This window comes from Balaenoptera borealis, assembly GCF_965194805.1.
Source record: "Balaenoptera borealis genome assembly, contig: HAP1_SCAFFOLD_671, whole genome shotgun sequence".
Lineage (NCBI taxonomy): Eukaryota > Metazoa > Chordata > Mammalia > Artiodactyla > Balaenopteridae > Balaenoptera > Balaenoptera borealis.
This window is the reverse complement of record NW_028123528.1, coordinates 416,818-438,208: the sequence shown is the minus strand read 5'-3', so window position 1 is coordinate 438,208 and position 21,391 is coordinate 416,818. Positions and strand designations below refer to the sequence as shown.

The following is a 21,391-nucleotide window of genomic DNA, read 5'->3' as shown; positions in this document are numbered from 1 at the left end:
AATTGCGGTGATCCATGACCTCTGTCATCACAATGCTCCCTGGTATATTTCATCACAATTCTAGATGACCAGTGTCATCACATTGCTCCACGGCCCCTGTCGTCAGAGTCCTCCATGATACCTTTCATTACAATTCTACATGACAACTGTCTTCACAATGCCCCATGACACCTGTCATCACAATTCGCCATGGCACTTGTCATCACAATGCTCCATGAACCATGTCATCACAATGTTCATGGACACTTGTCATCACAATGCTCCATGACAACTTACATCACAATGCTCCTTGACCCTGTCATTTCTTTGCTCCATGGCCTATGCATTCACAATGTTCCATGGCCCCTGTAATCACATTGCTCCATGATCCCTTTCATCACAATGCTCCAAGACGGCTGTCATCACAATGCCCCATGACGTGTATCATCATAATGCTCCAAGGCCCCTCTCATCATAGTGCTCCATGATCCCTGTCATCACAATGTTCCATGACACTAGTCATCACAGTGCTCCATGACCACTGTCATCACAATATTCACTGCCCATGTAATCACAATGCTCCTGGTTCCCTGTAATCACAATGCTCCATACCCATTTCTTCACAATGCTACAGAACTCTTGTCATCATAATGCTGCATGCCCGTGTCATCACAGTGCTCCATGTCCACTTTCATCACAATGCTCCTTGACCCCTGTCATCACAATGGTCCATGGCCTATGTATTCACAATGCTCCATGCCCGTGTCATCACAGTGCTCCTTGACCCCTGTCATCACAATGCTCTATGACCACTGTCATCACAATGCCACATGACACCTGTCATCACGATGCTCCATGAACCATGTCATCACAATGTTCATGGACAATAGTCATCACAATGCTCCATGACATGTTACATCACAATGCTCCTTGACCCCTGTCATTCCATTGCTCCATGGCCTATGCATTCACAATGCTACATGGCTCCTGTAATCACATTGCTCCATGATCCCTTTCATCACAATGCTCCAAGACCGCTGTCATCACAATGCCCCATGACGCCTATCATCATAATGCTCCAAGGCCCCTCTCATCACAATGCTCCATGATCCCTGTCATCACAATGTTCCATGACACTAGTCATCACAGTGCTCCATGACCCCTGTCATCACAATATTCACTGCCCATGTAATCACAATGCTCCTGGTCCCCTGTAATCACAATGCTCCATACCCTTGTCATCACAATGCTCCAGAACTCTTGTCATCACAATGCTCTATGACCACTGTCATCACAATGCCACATGACACCTGTCATCACAATGCTCTATAGCCCCTGTCAGCACAATGTTCCATGACAGGTATCATCACAATGATCCATGACTGCTGTCATCACAATGTTCCCTGCCCTTGTCATTCTCAATGCTCCCTGGCCCCTGTCATCACAATGCTCCATGCTCATATCATCACAATGCTCCATTACCCATGTCATCATAGTGATCCATGACCCCTTTCATCACAATGCTCCATGAACCCAGTCATCACAATGCTCCATAGCTCTTGTCATCACAATGCTCCATTAGCCCTGTCATCACAATGTTCCATGACTCTTGTCATCAAAATGCCTCATGATCCATTTAATCACAATGCTCCATGACTCCTTTCATCACATCCTCCATGATACTTGTCATTACACTGCCCCATGACCTTTTTCAGAACAATGCTCCATGATACCAGTCATCACAATGCTCCATGACCATTGTCGTCACAATGCTCCATGCCCCTTTCAACACAATGCTCCATGACAACTGTCATCACAATGCTCCATGGTCTTTGTCATCACAATTATACATGGCCCCTGTGATCACAGTGCTCCATGACCCCTTTCATCACAATGTTCCATGACCACTGTCATCACAATGCCCCATGACCCCTGTCATCACAATGCTCCATGGCCCCTGTCATTACAATGCTCCATGACCACTGTCATCACAATGTTCCATGATCGCTGTAATCACAATGACTCATGACACCTTTCCTCAGAAGGCTCCAGTACGCCTGTCATCACAATGCTCCAATGACCGTCTCATCACAATGCTCCATGATCCCTGTCAGCACAACGTTCCATGACAATTGTCATCACAATGCTCCATGACACCTGTCATCACAATGTTGCCTGCCCATGTCATCAAAATGCTCCATGTCCCCTGTAATCACAATGTTCCATTACACCTGTCTTCACAATGTTCCCTGCCCATGTCATCACAATGCTCCATTACCAATGTAATCAAAATGTTCGCCTGCCCTTGTCATCAAAATGCTCCATGGCCCCTTTAATCACAATGCTCCATGAACCCTGTCATCACAATGTTCCATGACAGTTGTCATCACAATGCTCCATGACCCTGTAATCACAATGCTCCATGCCCTTGTCATCACAATGCTCCAGAACTCTTGTCATCATAATGATGAATGCTCGTGTCATCACAAAGCTCCATGATACTTGTCATCACAATGTTCCATGGCCTTGTCATTACAATATTCCATGGCCCCTGTCATCACAGTGCTCCATGATACCTTTTATCACAATTCTAGATGACCACTGTCATCACAATGCCCCAAGACACATGTCATCACAATTCGCCATGGCCCTTGCCATCACAATGCTCCATGACCCGTGTCATCACAATGGTCCAGGACACTTGTCATCACAATGATCCATGACCACTTACATCACAATGCTCCTTGACTCCTGTCATCACAATGCTCCATAGCCTATGCATTCGCAATGCTACATGGTCCCTGTAATCACATTGCTCCATGATCCATTTCATCACAATGCTCTATGACCACTGTCATTACAATGCCACATTATACCTGTCATCACAATGCTCCATGGCCCCTGTCAGCACAATGTTCCATGACAGATGTCATCACTCTCCTCCATGGTCCCTGTAATCACAATGCTCCATTCCCTTGTCAACGCAATGCTCCAGAACTCTTGTCATCATAATGCTCCATGCCCGTCTCATCACAATTCTCCATGACACTTCTCATTAAAATGCTCCATGGCCTTTATCATCACAATGCTCCATGGCCCCTGTTATCACATTGATCCATTGTACCTTTCATCACATTGCTAGGTAACCTCTGTCATCACAATGCCCGATGACACCTGTCATCAGAACTGGCCATGGCCCTTGTCATCACAATGCTCCATGCCCTTGTCACCACAATGCTCCAGAACTCTGGGCATCATAATGCTCCATGCCCATCTCATCACAATGCTCCATGACACTTGTCATCAAAATGCTCCATGGCCTTTGTCATCACAATGCTCCATGGCCCCTGTTATCACAGTGCTCCATGTTACCTTTCCTCATAATTCTCGATGACCACTGTCATCACAATGCCCCATGACACCTGTCATCACAATTCGCCATGGCCCTTGTCATCACAATGCTCCATGAACCATGTCATCACAATGTTCATGGACACTTGTCATCACAATGCTCCATGACAACTTACATCACAATGCTCCTTGACCCCTGTCATTTCATTGCTCCATGGCCTATGCATTCACAATGCTCCATGGCTCCTGTAATCACATTGCTCCATGATCCCTTTCATCACAATGCTCCAAGACCGCTATCATCACAATGCCCCATGATGCCTATCATCATAATGCTCCAAGGCCCCTCTTATCACAATGCTCCATGATCCCTGTCATCACAATGTTCCATGACACTAGTCATCACAGTGCTCCATGACCCCTGTCAACACAATATTCACTGCCCATGTAATCACAATGCTCCTGGTCCCCTGTAATCACAATGCTCCATACCCTTGTCATCACAATGCTCCAGAACTCTTGGCATCATAATGCTCCATGCCAGTCTCATCACAATGCTCCATGACAACTTACATCACAATGCTCCGTGACCCCTGTCATTTCATTGCTCCATGGCCTATGCATACACAATGCTCCATGGCCCCTGTAATCACATTGCTCCATGATCCTTTTCATCACAATGCTCTATGACCACTGTCATCACAAGGCCACACGACACCTGTCATCACAATGCTCTATGGCCCCTGTCAGCACAATGTTCCATGACAGATATCATCACAAGGATCCATGACCGCTGTCATCACAATGTTCCCTGCCCTTGTCATCTCAATGCTCCCTGGCCCCTGTAATCGCAATGCTCCATACCCTTGTCATCGCAATGCTCCAGATCACTTCTCATCATAATGCTCCATGCCCGTGTCATCACAATGCTCCATGGCCCCTGTCATCACAGTGCTCCGTGATACCTTTCATCATAATGATAGATGACCACTGTCATCACAATGCTCCATGACACCTGTCATCAGAATTGGCCATGGCCCTTGTCATCACAATGCTCCAGGACACTTGTCTTCACAATGTTCCATGGCCCATTTCATCACAATGCTCCATGACCACTTTCATCAAATTGCTCCATGATGCCTGTCATCACAATGCTCCATGGCCTTTGTCATCAAAATTCTACATGGCCCCTTTAATAACAGTGCTTCAGGACAACATTTATCACAATGCTCCATGACCACTCTCATCACAATGCCAGATAAGACCTTTCATGACAATGCTCCATGGCCCTTGTCATCACAATATTCTATGACTTCTGTCATCACAATGCTCCATGCCCCTGTCATCACAATGCCCCATCACCCCTGCTATTACAATGCTCCATGACCCCTGTCGTCACAATGCTCCGAAACCCTTGTCATCACAATATTCCATGATCTGTGTAATCACGATGATCCATGAACCATTTCTGTACAATGCTCCAGTACCCCTTTCATTAAAATGCTCCATGGCGCATGTCATCAGAATGCTCCAGGAACCCTTCCATCACAATAATCCATGACCCGTTTCCTCACAATTCTCCAGGACCGCTTTCATCACAATGCTCCATTCCCTTGTCATCTCAATGCTTCATGGCCCCTGTCATCAAAATGATCTATGCCCTTGTCATCAAAATGCTCCAGAACTCTTGTCATCACTATGCTCCATGCCCATGTCATCACAATGCTGCATGGCCCCTGTCATCACAATGCTGCATGACCCCTGTCATCACATTGCTCCATGCCCGTATCATCACAATGCTCCATTACCCATGTCATCGTAGTGATCCATGACCCCTTTCATCACAATGCTGCATGACACCTGTCATCACAATGCTCCATAGCCCTTGTCATCACAATGCTCCATTAGCCCTGTCATCACAATGTTCCATGACTCTTGTCATCAAAATGCCTCATGATCCATTTAATCACAATGCTCCATGACTCCTTTCATCACATCCTCCATGATACTTGTCATTACACTGCCCCATGACCCTTTTCAGAACAATGCTCCATGATACCAGTCATCACAATGCTCCATGACCATTGTCGTCACAATGCTCCATGCCCCTTTCAACACAGTGCCCCATGACACCTGTCTTCACAATTCGCCATGGCACTTGTCATCACAATGCTCCATGAACCATGTCATCACAATGTTCATGGACACTTGTCATCACAATGCTCCATGACATCTTACATCACAATGCTCCTTGACCCCTGTCATTTCATTGCTCCATTGCCTATGCATTAACAATGCTCCATGGCTCCTGTAAGCACATTGCTCCATGATCCCTTTCATCACAATGCTCTAAGACCGCTGTCATCACAATGCCCCATGACGCCTATCATCATAATGCTCTAAGGCCCCTCTCATCACAATGCAACATGATCCCTGTCATCACAATGTTCCATGACACTAGTCATCACAGTGCTCCATGACCCCTGTCATCACAATATTCACTGCCCATGTAATCACAATGCTCCTGGTCCCCTGTAATCACAATGCTCCATACCCTTGTCATCACAATGCTCCAGAACTCTTGTCATCATAATGCTCCATGCCCGTGTCATCACAGTGCTCCATGACCACTTTCTTCTCAATGCTCCTTGACCCCTGTCATCACAATGCTCTATGACGACTGTCATCACAATGCCACATGACACCTGTCATCACAATGCTCTATAGCCCCTGTCAGCACAATGTTCCATGACAGGTATCATCACAATGATCCATGACTGCTCTCATCACAATGTTCCCTGCTCTTGTCATCTCAATGCTCCCTGGCCCCTGTTATCACAATGCTCCATGCCCATATCATCAAAATGCTCCATTACCCATGTCATCGTAGTGATCCATGACCCCTTTCATCACAATGCTGCATGACACCTGTCATCACAATGCTCCATAGCCCTTGCCATCAAAATGCTCCATTAGCCCTGTCATCACAATGTTCCATGACACTTGTCATCAAAATTCCTCATGATCCATTTAATCACAATGCTCCATGACTCCTTTCATCACATCCTCCATGATACTTGTCATTACACTGCCCCATGACCTTTTTCAGAACAATGCTCCATGATACCAGTCATCACAATGCTCCATGACCATTGTCGTCACAATGCTCCATGCCCCTTTCAACACAATGCCCCATGACACCTGTCATCACAATTCGCCATGGCACTTGTCATCACAATGCTCCATGAACCATGTCATCACAATGTTCATGGACACTTGTCATCACAGTGCTCCATGACATCTTACATCACAATGCTCCTTGACCCCTGTCATTTCATTGCTCCATGGCCTATGCATTCACAATGCTCCATGGCTCCTGTAAGCACATTGCTCCATGATCCCTTTCATCACAATGCTCCAAGACCGCTGTCATCACAATGCCCCATGACGCCTATCATCATAATGCTCTAAGGCCCCTCTCATCACAATGCTCCATGATCCCTGTCATCACAATGTTCCATGACACTAGTCATCACAGTGCTCCAAGACCCCTGTCATCACAATATTCACTGCCCATGTAATCACAATGCTCCTGGTCCCCTGTAATCATAGTGCTCCATACCCTTGTCATCACAATGCTCCATGCCCCTTTCAACACAATGCTCCATGACAACTGTCATCACAATGCTCCATGGTCTTTGTCATCACAATTATACATGGCCCCTGTGATCACAGTGCTCCATGACCCCTTTCATCACAATGCTCCATGACCACTGTCATCACAATGCCCCATGACCCCTGTCATCACAATGCTCCATGGCCCCTGTCATTACAATGCTCCATGACCACTGTCATCACAATGTTCCATGATCGCTGTAATCACAATGACCCATGACACCTTTCCTCAGAAGGCTCCAGTACGCCTGTCATCACAATGCTCCAATGACCGTCTCATCACATTGCTCCATGATCCCTGTCAGCACAACGTTCCATGACAATTGTCATCCCAATGCTCCATGACACCTGTCATCACAATGTTGCCTGCCCATGTCATCAAAATGCTCCATGTCCCCTGTATTCACAATGTTCCATTACACCTGTCTTCACAGTGTTCCCTGCCCATGTCATCACAATGCTCCATTACCAATGTAATCAAAATGTTCGCCTGCCCTTGTCATCAAAATGCTCCATGGCCCCTTTAATCACAATGCTCCATGAACCCTGTCATCACAATGTTCCATGACAGTTGTCATCACAATGCTCCATGACCCTGTAATCACAATGCTCCATGCCCTTGTCATCACAATGCTCCAGAACTCTTGTCATCATAATGATGAATGCTCGTGTCATCACAAAGCTCCATGATACTTGTCATCACAATGTTCCATGGCCTTGTCTTTACAATACTCCATGGCCCCTGTCATCACAGTGCTCCATGATACCTTTTATCACAATTCTAGATGACCACTGTCATCACAATGCCCCAAGACACATGTCATCACAATTCGCCATGGCCCTTGCCATCACAAGGCTCCATGACCCGTGTCATCACAATGGTCCAGGACACTTGTCATCACAATGGTCCATGACCACATACATCACAATGCTCCTTGACTCCTGTCATCACAATGCTCCATAGCCTATGCATTCGCAATGCTACATGGTCCCTGTAATCACATTGCTCCATGATCCATTTCATCACAATGCTCTATGACCACTGTCATTACAATGCCACATTATACCTGTCATCACAATGCTCCATGGCCCCTGTCAGCACAATGTTCCATGACAGATGTCATCACTCTCCTCCATGGTCCCTGTAATCACAATGCTCCATTCCCTTGTCAACGCAATGCTCCAGAACTCTTGTCGTCAAAATGCTCCATGCCCGTCTCATCACAATTCTCCATGACACTTTTCATTAAAATGCTCCATGGCCTTTATCATCAAAATGCTCCATGGCCCTGTTATCACAGTGATCCATGGTACCTTTCATCACAGTGCTAGATAACCTCTGTCATCACAATGCCCGAGGACACCTGTCATCAGAATTGGCCATGGCCCTTGTCATCACAATGCTCCATGCCCTTGTCACCACAATGCTCCAGAACTCTTGGCATCATAATGCTCCATGTCCGTCTCATCACAATGCTCCATGACACTTGTCATCAAAATGCTCCATGGCCTTTGTCATCACAATGCTCCATGGCCCCTGTTATCACAGTGCTCCATGTTACCTTTCATCACAATTCTAGATGACCACTGTCATCACAATGCCCCATGACACCTGTCAACACAATTCCCCATGGCCCTTGTCAACACAATGCTCCATGATCCATGTCATCACAATGTTCTTGGACACTTATCATCACAATGAACTATGACCACATTCATCACAATGCTCCATGACCCCTGTCATCACACTGCTCCATGGCCCCTGTAATCACATTGCTCCATGATCCATTTCATCACAATGTTCTATGACCACTCTCATCACAATACCCCATGACGCCTATCATCATAATGCTCCAAGGCCCCTCTCATCACAATGCTCCATGAACCCTGTCATCACAATGTTCCATGACACTTGTCATCACAGTGCTCCATGAACCCCTGTCATCACAATATACACTTCCCATGTAATCACAATGCTCCTGGTCCCCTGTAATCACAGTGCTCCATACCCTTTTCATCACAATGCTCCAGAACTGTTGTCATCATAATGCTCCATGCCCGTGTCATCACAATGCTTGAAGAACCTTGTCATCACAATGCTCCATGAACCGTGTCATCACAAGGTTCCAGGACCCTTGTCATCACAATTATCCATGACCCCTGTCATCTCAATGCTCCATGATCTTTGTATTCAAAATGCTCCATGGCCCCTATAATTGCAGTGATCCATGACCCCTGTCATCACAATGCTCCCTGGTATATTTCATCACAATTCTAGATGACCACTGTCATCACAGTGCTCCACGGCCCCTGTCGTCAGAGTCCTCCATGATACCTTTCATTACAATTCTACATGACAACTGTCATCACAATGCCCCATGACACCTGTCATCACAATTCGCCATGGCATTTGTCATCACAATGCTCCCTGGTATATTTCATCACAATTCTAGATGACCACTGTCATCACAGTGCTCCACGGCCCCTGTCGTCAGAGTCCTCCATGATACCTTTCATTACAATTCTACATGACAACTGTCATCACAATGCCCCATGACACCTGTCATCACAATTCGCCATGGCACTTGTCATCACAATGCTCCATGAACCATGTCATCACAATATTCATGGACACTTGTCATCACAATGCTCCATGACAACTTACATCACAATGCTCCTTGACCCCTGTCATTTCATTGCTCCATGGCCTATGCATTCACAATGCTCCATGGCTCCTGTAATCACATTGCTCCATGATTCCTTTCATCACAATGCTCCAAGACCGCTGTCATCACAATGCCCCATGATGCCTATCATCATAATGCTCCAAGGCCCCTCTTATCACAATGCTCCATGATCCCTGTCATCACAATGTTCCATGACACTAGTCATCACAGTGCTCCATGACCCCTGTCATCACAATATTCACTGCCCATGTAATCACAATGCTCCTGGTCCCCTCTAATCACAATGCTCCATACCCTTGTCATCACAATGCTCCAGAACACTTGTCATCATAATTCTCCATGCCCGTGTCATCACAGTGCTCCATGACCACTTTCATCACAATGCCCCTTGACCCCTGTCATCACAATGCTCTATGACCACTGTCATCACAATACCACATGACACCTGTCATCACAATGCTCTATAGCCCCTGTCAGCACAATGTTCCATGACAGGTATCATCACAATGATCCATGACTGCTCTCATCACAATGTTCCCTGCCCTTGTCATCTCAATGCTCCCTGGCCCCTGTCCTCACAATGCTCCATGCTCATATCATCACAATGCTCCATTACCCATGTCATCGTAGTGATCCATGACCCCTTTCATCACAATGCTCCATGACCCCAGTCATCACAATGCTCCATAGCCCTTGTCATCACAATGCTCCATTAGCCCTGTCATCACAATGTTCCATGACTCTTGTCATCAAAATGCCTCATGATCCATTTAATCACAATGCTCCATGACTCCTTTCATCACATCCTCCATGATTCTTGTCATTACACTGCCCCATGACCTTTTTCAGAACAATGCTCCATGATACCAGTCATCACAATGCTCCATGACCATTGTCGTCACAATGCTCCATGCCCCTTTCAACACAATGCTCCATGACAACTGTCATCACAATGCTCCATGGCCTTTGTCATCACAATTATACATGGCCCCTGTGATCACAATGCCCCATGACCCCTGTCATCACAATGCTCCATGGCCCCTGTCATTACAATGCTCCATGACCACTGTCATCACAATAATCCATGATCGCTGTAATCACAATGACCCATGACACCTTTCCTCAGAAGGCTCCAGTACGCCTGTCATCACAATGCTCCAATGACCGTCTCATCACAATGCTGCATGATCCCTGTCAGCACAACGTTCCATGACAATTGTCATCACAATGCTCCATGACACCTGTCATCACAATGTTGCCTGCCCATGTCATCAAAATGCTCCATGTCCCCTGTAATCACAATGTTCCATTACACCTGTCTTCACAATGTTCCCTGCCCATGTCATCACAATGCTCCATTACCAAGGTAATCAAAATGTTCGCCTGCCCTTGTCATCAAAATGCTCCATGGCCCCTTTAATCACAATGCTCCATGAACCCTGTCATCACAATGTTCCATGACAGTTGTCATCACAATGCTCCATGACCCTGTAATCACAATGCTCCATGCCCTTGTCATCACAATGCTCCAGAACTCTTGTCATCATAATGATGAATGCTCGTGTCATCACAAAGCTCCATGATACTTGTCATCACAATGTTCCATGGCCTTGTCATTACAATACTCCATGGCCCCTGTCATCACAGTGCTCCATGATACCTTTCATTACAATTCTACATGACCACTGTCATCACAATGCCCCAAGACACATGTTATCACAATTCGCCATGGCCCTTGCCATCACAATGCTCCATGACCCGTGTCATCACAGTGGTCCAGGACACTTGTCATCACAATGATCCATGACCACTTACATCACAATGCTCCTTGACTCCTGTCATCACAATGCTCCATAGCCTATGCATTCGCAATGCTACATGGTCCCTGTAATCACATTGCTCCATGATCCATTTCATCACAATGCTCTATGACCACTGTCATTACAATGCCACATTATACCTGTCATCACAATGCTCCATGGCCCCTGTCAGCACAATGTTCCATGACAGATGTCATCACTCTCCTCCATGGTCCCTGTAATCACAATGCTCCATTCCCTTGTCAACGCAATGCTCCAGAACTCTTGTCATCATAATGCTCCATGCCCGTCTCATCACAATTCTCCATGACACTTTTCGTTAAAATGCTCCATGGTCTTTATCATCACAATGCTCCATGGCCCCTGTTATCACAGTGATCCATGGTACCTTTCATCACAATGCTAGATAACCTCTGTCATCACAATGCCCGATGACACCTGTCATCAGAATTGGCCATGGCCCTTGTCATCACAATGCTCCATACACTTGTCATCACAATGCTCCAGAACTCTTGTCATCAAAATGCTGCATGCCCGTGTCCTCACAGTGCTCCAGGTCCACTTTCATAACAATGCTCCTTGACCCCTGTCATCACAATGCTCCATGGCTTATGTATTCACAATGCTCCATGGCACCTGTAATCACATTGCTCCATGATCCTTTTCATCACAATGCTCTATGACCACTGTCATCACAATGCCACATGACACCTGTCATCACAATGCTCTATAGCCCCTGTCAGCACAATGTTCCATGAAAGGTATCATCAAAAAGATTCATGACTGCTGTCATCACAATGTTCCCTGCCCCTGTCATTCTCAATGCTCCCTGGCCCCTGTCATCACAATGCTCCATGCTCATATCATCACAATGCTCCATTACCCATGTCATCGTAGTGATCCATGACCCCTTTCATCACAATGCTCCATGACCCCAGTCATCACAATGCTCCATAGCCCTTGTCATCACAATGCTCCATTAGCCCTGTCATCACAATGTTCCATGACTCTTGTCATCAAAATGCCTCATGATCCATTTAATCACAATGCTCCATGATACCTTTCATCACATCCTCCATGATACTTGTCATTACACTGCCCCATGACCTTTTTCAGAACAATGCTCCATGATACCAGTCATCACAATGCTCCATGACCATTGTCGTCACAATGCTCCATGCCCCTTTCAACACAATGCTCCATGAAAACTGTCATCACAATGCTCCATGGCCTTTGTCATCACAATTATACATGGCCCCTGTGATCACAGTGCTCCATGACCCCTTTCATCACAATGCTCCATGAACCGTGTCATCACAAGTTTCCAGGACTCTTGTCATCACAATGATCCATGACCCCTGTCATCTCAATGCTCAATGATCTTTGTATTCACAATGCTCCATGGCCCCTATAATTGCGGTGATCCATGACCCCTGTCATCACAATGCTCCCTGGTATATTTCATCACAATTCTAGATGACCACTGTCATCACAGTGCTCCACGGCCCCTGTCATCAGAGTCCTCCCTGATACCTTTCATCACAATTCTATATGACTGCTCTCCTCACAATTCCACATGACACCTGTCATCACAATCCTCCATGAACCATGTCATCACAATGTTCATGGACAATAGTCATCACAATGCTCCATGACAACTTACATCACAATGCTCCTTGACCCCTGTCATTTCATTGCTCCATGGCCTATGCATACACAATGCTCCATGGCCCCTGTAATCACATTGCTCCATGATCCTTTTCCTCACAATGCTCTATGACCACTGTCATCACAAGGCCACACGACACCTGTCATCACAATGCTCTATGGCCCCTGTCAGCACAATGTTCCATGACAGATATCATCACAAGGATCCATGACCGCTGTCATCACAATGTTCCCTGCCCTTGTCATCTCAATGCTCCCTGGCCCCTGTAATCGCAATGCTCCATACGCTTGTCATCGCAATGCTCCAGATCACTTCTCATCATAATGCTCCATGCCCGTGTCATCACAATGCTCCATGGCCCCTGTCATCACAGTGCTCCGTGATACCTTTCATCATAATGATAGATGACCACTGTCATCACAATACTCCATGACACCTGTCATCAGAATTGGCCATGGCCCTTGTCATCACAATGCTCCAGGACACTTGTCTTCACAATGTTCCATGGCGCATTTCATCACAATGCTCCATGACCACTTTCATCAAATTGCTCCATGATGCCTGTCATCACAATGCTCCATGGCCTTTGTCATCAAAATTCTACATGGCCCCTTTAATAACAGTGCTTCAGGACAACATTTTTCACAATGCTCCATGACCACTCTCATCACAATGCCACATAAGACCTTTCATGACAATGCTCCATGGCCCTTGTCATCACAATATTCTATGACTTCTGTCATCACAATGCTCCATGCCCCTGTCATCACAATGCCCCATCACCCCTGCTATTACAATGCTCCATGACCCCTGTCGTCACAATGCTCCGAAACCCTTGTCATCACAATATTCCATGATCCGTGTAATCACGATGATCCATGAACCATTTCTGTACAATGCTCCAGTACCCCTTTCATTAAAATGCTCCATGGCGCTTGTCATCAGAATGCTCCAGGAACCCTTCCATCACAATAATCCATGACCCGTTTCCTCACAATTCTCCAGGACCGCTTTCATCACAATGCTCCATTCCCTTGTCATCTCAATGCTTCATGGCCCCTGTCATCAAAATGATCCATGCCCTTGTCATCAAAATGCTCCAGAACTCTTGTCATCACTATGCTCCATGCCCATGTCATCAAAATGCTGCATGGCCCCTGTCATCACAATGCTGCATGACCCCTGTCATCACATTGCTCCATGCCCGTATCATCACAATGCTCCATTACCCATGTCATCGTAGTGATCCATGACCCCTTTCATCACAATGCTGCATGACACCTGTCATCACAATGCTCCATAGCCCTTGTCATCACAATGCTCCATTAGCCCTGTCATCACAATGTTCCATGACTCTTGTCATCAAAATGCCTCATGATCCATTTAATCACAATGCTCCATGACTCCTTTCATCACATCCTCCATGATACTTGTCATTACACTGCCCCATGACCTTTTTCAGAACAATGCTCCATGATACCAGTCATCACAATGCTCCATGACCATTGTCGTCACAATGCTCCATGCCCCTTTCAACACAATGCTCCATGACAACTGTCATCACAATTCTCCATGGCTTTTGTCATCACAATTATACATGGCCCCTGTAATCACAGTGCTCCATGACCCCTTTCATCACAATGCTGCATGACACCTGTCATCACAATGCTCCGTGGTCTTTGTCATCACAATGCTTCATGACCACTGTCATCACCATGCCCCATGACCCCAGTCATCACAATGCTCCATAGACCTTGTCATCACAATGCTCCATTAGCCCTGTCATCACAATGTACCATGACTCTTGTCATCAAAATGCCTCATGATCCATTTAATCACAATGCTCCATGACTCCATTCATCACATCCTCCATGATACTTGTCATTACACTGCCCCATGACCTTTTTCAGAACAATGCTCCATGATACCAGTCATCACAATGCTCCATGACCATTGTCGTCACAATGCTCCATGCCCCATTCAACACAATGCTCCATGACAACTGTCATCACAATGCTCCATGGCCTTTGTCATCACAATTATACATGGCTCCTGTGATCACAGTGCTTCATGACCCCTTTCATCACAATGCTCCATGACCACGGTCATCACAATGTTCCATGAGCGCTGTAATCACAATGACTCATGACACCATTCCTAAGAAGGCTCGAGTACGCCTGTCATCACAATGCTCCATGATCCCTGTCAGCACAAAGTTACATGACAATTGTCTTCACAATGCTCCAAGACACCTGTCATCACAATGTTGCCTGCCCATGTCATCAAAATGCTCCATGTCCCCTGTAATCACAATGTTCCATTACACCTGTCTTCACAATGTTCCCTGCCCATGTCATCACAATGCTCCATTATCAATGTAATCAAAATGTTCGCCTGCCCTTGTCATCAAAATGCTCCATGGCCCCTTTAATCACAATGCTCCATGAACCCTGTCATCACAATGTTCCATGACAGTTGTCATCACAATGCTCCATGACAACTTACATCACAATGCTCCTTGACCCCTGTCATTTCATTGCTCCATGGCCTATGCATTCACAATGCTCCATGGCTCCTGTAATCACATTGCTCCATGATTCCTTTCATCACAATGCTCCAAGACCGCTGTCATCACAATGCCCCATGATGCCTATCATCATAATGCTCCAAGGCCCCTCTTATCACAATGCTCCATGATCCCTGTCATCACAATGTTCCATGACACTAGTCATCACAGTGCTCCATGACCCCTGTCATCACAATATTCACTGCCCATGTAATCACAATGCTCCTGGTCCCCTCTAATCACAATGCTCCATACCCTTGTCATCACAATGCTCCAGAACACTTGTCATCATAATTCTCCATGCCCGTGTCATCACAGTGCTCCATGACCACTTTCATCACAATGCCCCTTGACCCCTGTCATCACAATGCTCTATGACCACTGTCATCACAATACCACATGACACCTGTCATCACAATGCTCTATAGCCCCTGTCAGCACAATGTTCCATGACAGGTATCATCACAATGATCCATGACTGCTCTCATCACAATGTTCCCTGCCCTTGTCATCTCAATGCTCCCTGGCCCCTGTCCTCACAATGCTCCATGCTCATATCATCACAATGCTCCATTACCCATGTCATCGTAGTGATCCATGACCCCTTTCATCACAATGCTCCATGACCCCAGTCATCACAATGCTCCATAGCCCTTGTCATCACAATGCTCCATTAGCCCTGTCATCACAATGTTCCATGACTCTTGTCATCAAAATGCCTCATGATCCATTTAATCACAATGCTCCATGACTCCTTTCATCACATCCTCCATGATTCTTGTCATTACACTGCCCCATGACCTTTTTCAGAACAATGCTCCATGATACCAGTCATCACAATGCTCCATGACCATTGTCGTCACAATGCTCCATGCCCCTTTCAACACAATGCTCCATGACAACTGTCATCACAATGCTCCATGGCCTTTGTCATCACAATTATACATGGCCCCTGTGATCACAATGCCCCATGACCCCTGTCATCACAATGCTCCATGGCCCCTGTCATTACAATGCTCCATGACCACTGTCATCACAATAATCCATGATCGCTGTAATCACAATGACCCATGACACCTTTCCTCAGAAGGCTCCAGTACGCCTGTCATCACAATGCTCCAATGACCGTCTCATCACAATGCTGCATGATCCCTGTCAGCACAACGTTCCATGACAATTGTCATCACAATGCTCCATGACACCTGTCATCACAATGTTGCCTGCCCATGTCATCAAAATGCTCCATGTCCCCTGTAATCAGAATGTTCCATTACACCTGTCTTCACAATGTTCCCTGCCCATGTCATCACAATGCTCCATTACCAAGGTAATCAAAATGTTCGCCTGCCCTTGTCATCAAAATGCTCCATGGCCCCTTTAATCACAATGCTCCATGAACCCTGTCATCACAATGTTCCATGACAGTTGTCATCACAATGCTCCATGACCCTGTAATCACAATGCTCCATGCCCTTGTCATCACAATGCTCCAGAACTCTTGTCATCATAATGATGAATGCTCGTGTCATCACAAAGCTCCATGATACTTGTCATCACAATGTTCCATGGCCTTGTCATTACAATACTCCATGGCCCCTGTCATCACAGTGCTCCATGATACCTTTCATTACAATTCTACATGACCACTGTCATCACAATGCCCCAAGACACATGTTATCACAATTCGCCATGGCCCTTGCCATCACAATGCTCCATGACCCGTGTCATCACAGTGGTCCAGGACACTTGTCATCACAATGATCCATGACCACTTACATCACAATGCTCCTTGACTCCTGTCATCACAATGCTCCATAGCCTATGCATTCGCAATGCTACATGGTCCCTGTAATCACATTGCTCCATGATCCATTTCATCACAATGCTCTATGACCACTGTCATTACAATGCCACATTATACCTGTCATCACAATGCTCCATGGCCCCTGTCAGCACAATGTTCCATGACAGATGTCATCACTCTCCTCCATGGTCCCTGTAATCACAATGCTCCATTCCCTTGTCAACGCAATGCTCCAGAACTCTTGTCATCATAATGCTCCATGCCCGTCTCATCACAATTCTCCATGACACTTTTCGTTAAAATGCTCCATGGTCTTTATCATCACAATGCTCCATGGCCCCTGTTATCACAGTGATCCATGGTACCTTTCATCACAATGCTAGATAACCTCTGTCATCACAATGCCCGATGACACCTGTCATCAGAATTGGCCATGGCCCTTGTCATCACAATGCTCCATACACTTGTCATCACAATGCTCCAGAACTCTTGTCATCAAAATGCTGCATGCCCGTGTCCTCACAGTGCTCCAGGTCCACTTTCATAACAATGCTCCTTGACCCCTGTCATCACAATGCTCCATGGCTTATGTATTCACAATGCTCCATGGCACCTGTAATCACATTGCTCCATGATCCTTTTCATCACAATGCTCTATGACCACTGTCATCACAATGCCACATGACACCTGTCATCACAATGCTCTATAGCCCCTGTCAGCACAATGTTCCATGACAGGTATCATCAAAAAGATTCATGACTGCTGTCATCACAATGTTCCCTGCCCCTGTCATTCTCAATGCTCCCTGGCCCCTGTCATCACAATGCTCCATGCTCATATCATCACAATGCTCCATTACCCATGTCATCGTAGTGATCCATGACCCCTTTCATCACAATGCTCCATGACCCCAGTCATCACAATGCTCCATAGCCCTTGTCATCACAATGCTCCATTAGCCCTGTCATCACAATGTTCCATGACTCTTGTCATCAAAATGCCTCATGATCCATTTAATCACAATGCTCCATGATACCTTTCATCACATCCTCCATGATACTTGTCATTACACTGCCCCATGACCTTTTTCAGAACAATGCTCCATGATACCAGTCATCACAATGCTCCATGACCATTGTCGTCACAATGCTCCATGCCCCTTTCAACACAATGCTCCATGAAAACTGTCATCACAATGCTCCATGGCCTTTGTCATCACAATTATACATGGCCCCTGTGATCACAGTGCTCCATGACCCCTTTCATCACAATGCTCCATGAACCGTGTCATCACAAGTTTCCAGGACTCTTGTCATCACAATGATCCATGACCCCTGTCATCTCAATGCTCCATGATCTTTGTATTCACAATGCTCCATGGCCCCTATAATTGCGGTGATCCATGACCCCTGTCATCACAATGCTCCCTGGTATATTTCATCACAATTCTAGATGACCACTGTCATCACAGTGCTCCACGGCCCCTGTCATCAGAGTCCTCCCTGATACCTTTCATCACAATTCTATATGACTGCTCTCCTCACAATTCCACATGACACCTGTCATCACAATCCTCCATGAACCATGTCATCACAATGTTCATGGACAATAGTCATCACAATGCTCCATGACAACTTACATCACAATGCTCCTTGACCCCTGTCATTTCATTGCTCCATGGCCTATGCATACACAATGCTCCATGGCCCCTGTAATCACATTGCTCCATGATCCTTTTCCTCACAATGCTCTATGACCACTGTCATCACAAGGCCACACGACACCTGTCATCACAATGCTCTATGGCCCCTGTCAGCACAATGTTCCATGACAGATATCATCACAAGGATCCATGACCGCTGTCATCACAATGTTCCCTGCCCTTGTCATCTCAATGCTCCCTGGCCCCTGTAATCGCAATGCTCCATACGCTTGTCATCGCAATGCTCCAGATCACTTCTCATCATAATGCTCCATGCCCGTGTCATCACAATGCTCCATGGCCCCTGTCATCACAGTGCTCCGTGATACCTTTCATCATAATGATAGATGACCACTGTCATCACAATGCTCCATGACACCTGTCATCAGAATTGGCCATGGCCCTTGTCATCACAATGCTCCAGGACACTTGTCTTCACAATGTTCCATGGCGCATTTCATCACAATGCTCCATGACCACTTTCATCAAATTGCTCCATGATGCCTGTCATCACAATGCTCCATGGCCTTTGTCATCAAAATTCTACATGGCCCCTTTAATAACAGTGCTTCAGGACAACATTTTTCACAATGCTCCATGACCACTCTCATCACAATGCCAGATAAGACCTTTCATGACAATGCTCCATGGCCCTTGTCATCACAATATTCTATGACTTCTGTCATCACAATGCTCCATGCCCCTGTCATCACAATGCCCCATCACCCCTGCTATTACAATGCTCCATGACCCCTGTCGTCACAATGCTCCGAAACCCTTGTCATCACAATATTCCATGATCCGTGTAATCACGATGATCCATGAACCATTTCTGTACAATGCTCCAGTACCCCTTTCATTAAAATGCTCCATGGCGCTTGTCATCAGAATGCTCCAGGAACCCTTCCATCACAATAATCCATGACCCGTTTCCTCACAATTCTCCAGGACCGCTTTCATCACAATGCTCCATTCCCTTGTCATCTCAATGCTTCATGGCCCCTGTCATCAAAATGATCCATGCCCTTGTCATCAAAATGCTCCAGAACTCTTGTCATCACTATGCTCCATGCCCATGTCATCACAATGCTGCATGGCCCCTGTCATCACAATGCTGCATGACCCCTGTCATCACATTGCTCCATGCCCGTATCATCACAATGATCCATTACCCATGTCATCGTAGTGATCCATGACCCCTTTCATCACAATGCTGCATGACACCTGTCATCACAATGCTCCATAGCCCTTGTCATCACAATGCTCCATTAGCCCTGTCATCACAATGTTCCATGACTCTTGTCATCAAAATGCCTCATGATCCATTTAATCACAATGCTCCATGACTCCTTTCATCACATCCTCCATGATACTTGTCATTACACTGCCCCATGACCTTTTTCAGAACAATGCTCCATGATACCAGTCATCACAATGCTCCATGACCATTGTCGTCACAATGCTCCATGCCCCTTTCAACACAATGCTCCATGACAACTGTCATCACAATTCTCCATGGCTTTTGTCATCACAATTATACATGGCGCCTGTAATCACAGTGCTCCATGACCCCTTTCATCACAATGCTGCATGACACCTGTCATCACAATGCTCCGTGGTCTTTGTCATCACAATGCTTCATGACCACTGTCATCACCATGCCCCATGACCCCAGTCATCACAATGCTCCATAGACCTTGTCATCACAATGCTCCATTAGCCCTGTCATCACAATGTACCATGACTCTTGTCATCAAAATGCCTCATGATCCATTTAATCACAATGCTCCATGACTCCATTCATCACATCCTCCATGATACTTGTCATTACACTGCCCCATGACCTTTTTCAGAACAATGCTCCATGATACCAGTCATCACAATGCTCCATGACCATTGTCGTCACAATGCTCCATGCCCCATTCAACACAATGCTCCATGACAACTGTCATCACAATGCTCCATGGCCTTTGTCATCACAATTATACATGGCTCCTGTGATCACAGTGCTTCATGACCCCTTTCATCACAATGCTCCATGACCACGGTCATCACAATGTTCCATGAGCGCTGTAATCACAATGACTCATGACACCATTCCTAAGAAGGCTCGAGTACGCCTGTCATCACAATGCTC

General features: G+C 46.1%; 1 long non-coding RNA gene across 1 annotated transcript; it reads right to left on the bottom strand.

Moving 5' to 3' along the window:
* Positions 1–4,199: 4,199 nt before the first annotated feature.
* LOC309621557 lies at positions 4,200–19,577 on the bottom strand. The gene is made up of 3 exons (XR_014240087.1): positions 19,510–19,577; positions 13,494–13,567; positions 4,200–4,295 (listed from the first exon to the last, which is right to left on the bottom strand). It is a non-coding gene; the product is annotated as an uncharacterized lncRNA (long non-coding RNA).
* Positions 19,578–21,391: the final 1,814 nt, after the last annotated feature.